Source organism: Leucopleurus acutus, assembly GCF_964270905.1.
Source record: "Leucopleurus acutus genome assembly, chromosome: X".
Taxonomy (NCBI): Eukaryota; Metazoa; Chordata; class Mammalia; order Artiodactyla; family Delphinidae; genus Leucopleurus; species Leucopleurus acutus.
This window is the reverse complement of record NC_139148.1, coordinates 26,085,208-26,089,911: the sequence shown is the minus strand read 5'-3', so window position 1 is coordinate 26,089,911 and position 4,704 is coordinate 26,085,208. Positions and strand designations below refer to the sequence as shown.

Sequence of the window (4,704 nt, the reverse complement as noted above, 5' to 3'; positions counted from 1 at the left end):
AATTAAATGATAAAATATACATAAAAACACCTTAGAAACTGTAAAACATTATTCAAATATTTGTTCTTTTCTTTGTAGTGTACAGAGGTTTTCTTCCTTCAGAAGAAAATACAATAAAATGATTAGGAAATAAATTGTTGGAAGTTTAGCAATTCACTGCCATTAAAAATAACTGATCAAGAAATAAGGCAGGGACTTCCCTGATGGCGCAGTGGTTAAGACTCCGCCTGCCAATGCAGGGGACGCAGGTTTGAGCCCTGGTCCGGGAAGATCCCACATGCCGTGGAGCAACTAAGCCCGCGAGGCACAACTAATGAGCCTGTGCTCTAAAGCCCACAAGCCACAACTACTGAGCCCGCATGCCACAACTACTGAAGCCCGCGTGCCTAGAGCCCGTGCTCCGCAACAAGAGAAGCCACTGCAGTGAGAAGCCCGCGCACTGCAATGAAGAGCAGCCCCTGCTCGCCGAAACCGGAGAAAGCCTGCAAGCAACAATGAAGACCCAACACATCCAAAAAAAAAAAAAAGAACATTCCATTGTATGGATGTGCCACATTAAAAAAAATAAAAAGAGAAAAGAAATAAGGCAAATAGGTAGGCTTACTTGTACAAGCTATTCAGGGAAGAAGTGATTTTTCTTCTGAGCCAGATGAAAGTAAACCAAAGTTTATTGATTCAGCTGTTGCTACTAGACATCATCTGTTTGGCACGAATTAAGCATTGGCTGCTAACTACAGCACATGTAGCTCCAACTTCTTCAATGAAAGATACTAAGGTGAAGCCCAGATCTTCTGTTTCAAAACTGATTAGAAATTAAATCTAGAAACAAGTTTTGAATATAGTATACTAAGATGGAAGACTGCAATGCATAGGGTCTGAAGCAATAATTTTGAGAGTTTAGTGTGAATACGTTTCACTCAGAGATCTTGTTAAAACTCAGACTGTCGGGCCCTACCCCCAGAGGGTCTGATTCACTGGGCCTGTGAATCCTCATTTATAACAAGCTGTTATGTGATGTCAATGCTTGTCATCTGTGACCCACACAGTGAGTAGCATAGATCTAATGAATAACTGTTTTATGGCTCAGTATGACAGATTCAGAATGGGCATCTTTATAACCCAATTTCAGTTCTGTGAATATATTCTTTCAAGATATATGTCCAAAACGATATGTGAAATACTTCTACTTTATGGTTATTTTCTATGTGGAACTAGCAGCACATGATGTACCTAAGGGAAAAATGAAATTAGTAACAATAGGTAATCTTTGGTTTTCTCCAGAAATTAGATATAATCTGGAGATAAAAATCATATCCTACTTCTTTGCCAGACAAAATCTTGAATGTGAGTGAAATGTAGGATTAAGTGAAGAATGTCACACCACTTCAAATTCTCAGGGTTGGAGTTTAGAATTAGATAACATGTAATCCAATTCCCTTCATTTCTAGACAGTGACGGGAATTGTGCCCACTGAAGGTGAATGACACAAGGTCATAAAGATAATGAAAGGCAAGGCCAAGATTGTAACCCAAGTCTTCTGGTTGGGAGCACAGTATGCTTTTCCATCCAATAATTTCCTTTCCTGCCGGAAAAGAGCAGGTTACGCATCTGGTTGGAACCTTTTCTTGGCCTCATCAACGGCAAAGATTACAGTAATTTATGAAAATCTTCTCTACCACTTTAGAAAACATTTTGGCAGTTCATCAAATGATCAAACACAGAGTTACCATGTGACCCAACAATTTTACTCCTATGTTTATATATATCCAAGAGAAACGAAAACCTATGTCCACACAAAAAGTTGTACATGAATGTTCATAGCAACATTATTCATAATGGCCAAAGGTGGAAACCCAAATGTCCATCAACAGTTGAATGGATAAACAATATGAAGTATATCCATACAATGAAATATTGTTCAGCAAAAGAAAGGAATGAAGTGGCTCCCCCTGCGTGGCGCACGGCCCAGGGGGGCGCTGACAGAGCTGGGTAACTGACCTTCTCCGGCAGCGGCTCGGACCTCGGCCTTGGCTCGGCCCTCCTTCCAGGGCCTCCAGGGCCGCAGCCGACTTGATGCCGGCCTTGATGCCACCGAGGCGGGAGAAATGGCAGTCCCTCCGCAGCGTTCCCGGAGCGGCTGCCTTCGCCGGGGAAGCGGCGCTGTCTTCGAGGAAACCGGAAGCCCCCGGTGATTCGGTTTGTTTTTGGTCGGTTTCCAAACACTGGGGAATTGAAACTCGGCGGCTCTGGGGGCGGCCCTAGGAGCCTGTGTGCGGGCTGTCATGGATGCACTGGTAGATGATGATATCTGCATTCTGAATCATGAAAAAGCCCATAGGAGAGATACAGTGACTCCAGTCTCAATGTATTCAGGAGATGAATCTGTTGCTTCACATTTTGCCCTTATCACTGCATATGAAGACATCAAAAAACGACTTAAGGATTCAGAGAAAGAGAACTCTTTCTTTAAAAAAAGAATAAGATTTTAGGAAGAAAAGCTTATAGGAGCTCGAAGGGATGAAGAAACAAATTCTGTGGGAGGAGAACAAATAAATAAGGCCTACCAGGCATATCGAGAGGTTTGCATTGATAGAGTTAATGTGAAGAGCAAATTGGATAAAATGAATAAAGACAACTCTGAATCTTTGAAAGTACTGAATGAACAGCTACAATCGAAAGAAGTAGAACTTCTCCAGCAGAGGACAGAGATGGAAACTCGGCAGGTGATAAGAAATTTAAATCCACCTTCATCAAACCAGGAGGTGGAAAAGTTGAGCTGTGACCTGAAGATCCATGGTTTGGAACAAGAACTGGAACTGATGAGGAAAGAATGTAGAGATCTCAAAATAGAGCTAAAAAAATCCAAACAAACGGATCCATCTCAGGAAGACAGTCTGAAGAGCAGAGATCTCCAAAGACTAAGCATTTCAAGTGATAATATGCAAAGTGCACACTGGAAACTGAAGAGAGAAATCTCTAATTTACATCTGGTGACTCAAGTACAAGCTGAACTTAAGAAAGCTGAAAACCCAGCTGCAATCAAGAAAGCCTGCACCCCAGCAGGATGCATGGAAGACCTTGGGAAAGACAGCACAAAACTGCACTTGACAAATTTTACCGCAACGGACAAAAGACACGCCCCTCTCTCGCCAAATGGCAAAACTCTTTGTCATGCCATGTCTTCCCGTTTACCAGAAGATGTAAAGGTTTTATCAGAGAAAGCAGTTCTCCAGTCATGGACAGATCATGAGCGATCCATTCCTCACGACGGCACAAACTTTCAGGAACACAAATCTTATGGCAGAAATTCTCTGGAAGATAACTCTTGAGTATTCCCAAGCTCTCCTAAACCAAGTGAGACAACATTTGGCGAAACTAAAAATAAACCTTTCCCTTTATCCAACCTGCCACCACTGCATTACTTGGATCAAGATAATCAGAACTGCCATTATAAAAATTAATTCTGAAGAGATTCATGAGCTTCTCATGAGGTTGCTATGTCTCTCTCAGTGGTTTTCTTGGGAAATCATTAACAAACTGAAAGTAGATTTTGATTAAACTTTTACAGAGTTCTTCAGTATTTACATTTGCACATAATGTACCATATTACATAGTTGATTTTTCAGTATGAAACAACACCCTCCAGCTCAGAATCAGAATCAGGTATGTGTTACTAATTAATAAATTAACAAACCTAAGGTGTTTCAGAAAAAAAAAGGAAATGAAATAGTGATACATGCTACAACATGAACAAGCTTTGAAAACACTATGTCAATGAAAGAAGTAAGTTGCAAAAGTTACCAGATACTATATGATTTCATTCATATGAAAGCCCAGAATAGGGAAATCTATAAAGACAGAAAGTAGATTAGTGGTTTTTTTAGGGCTGGGTTGGTGAGGGACAGAGGAATAGGGGAATTATAGCTAAAAAATATGGGGTTTCTGGAGAAGGTTCAAGATGGTGGCATAGGAAGATCTTAAACACACCTCCTCCCATGGACACAACAAATCTACAACTACATATAGAATAGTTCCCTTGGAAAAAGACCTAAAATTTGGATGAACAAATCCTCCACAAAAGAGGGTAAAAGGACAGCACTGAGATGGGTAGGAGAGGGAGAAATATGGGCTCCCAGGGAATAACCCACATCCCAGCTGTGGTGATCCACAATCAAAAGGGATCACAAGGTACAGATCTTTCCCCTGAGGAGCAAGGGATTCCAACTTCACATCAAGCACTCCAACCCCTAGATCCTGCACAGGAGAGACAAGTCACCTAAACATCAGGCTTTAAAAACCAACAGGCAAAATGCTCAGGAAAACGATAGAACTTCATGGAACAGAAGACCAACTCTTAAAGGGCTTGCATGCAGACTCACTTGGCCTGAAAACCATTGCAAAAACACCAGATTGAAAAGCTCATGGACCATAGGTGATGGGGACCCACTTACTAATATTGAAGCAACTGCTAGAGAGGCAAGAACCAGTTGAGATGCTCCCTGGGGACTGAGTCATTGGTGGGAGTCATTTATGCAACCTCAGCGTACCTTGCTAATACTGGCACTGGTGGGCACCATTTTGGAATTCTCTATCTAACCTGTTCGTGACAGTGGGCACACCCTGCTGAAAGCCCTGCCCATCCCTGCACCCCAGCTGGGCCTCATAGCTGACAAAGGTATAACCGTGCCCACCAGTGCCCCTGGG

The 4,704-nt window shown here is 42.0% G+C and overlaps 1 pseudogene across 1 annotated transcript; it reads left to right on the top strand.

The window, feature by feature from the left end:
* Window positions 1-2,282: 2,282 nt before the first annotated feature.
* LOC309977797 (5-azacytidine-induced protein 2-like) lies at window positions 2,283-3,461 on the top strand (annotated as a pseudogene). Its single transcript has one exon. The product of its transcript is annotated as a 5-azacytidine-induced protein 2-like (transcript).
* The last annotated feature ends 1,243 nt before the right edge of the window (window positions 3,462-4,704 follow it).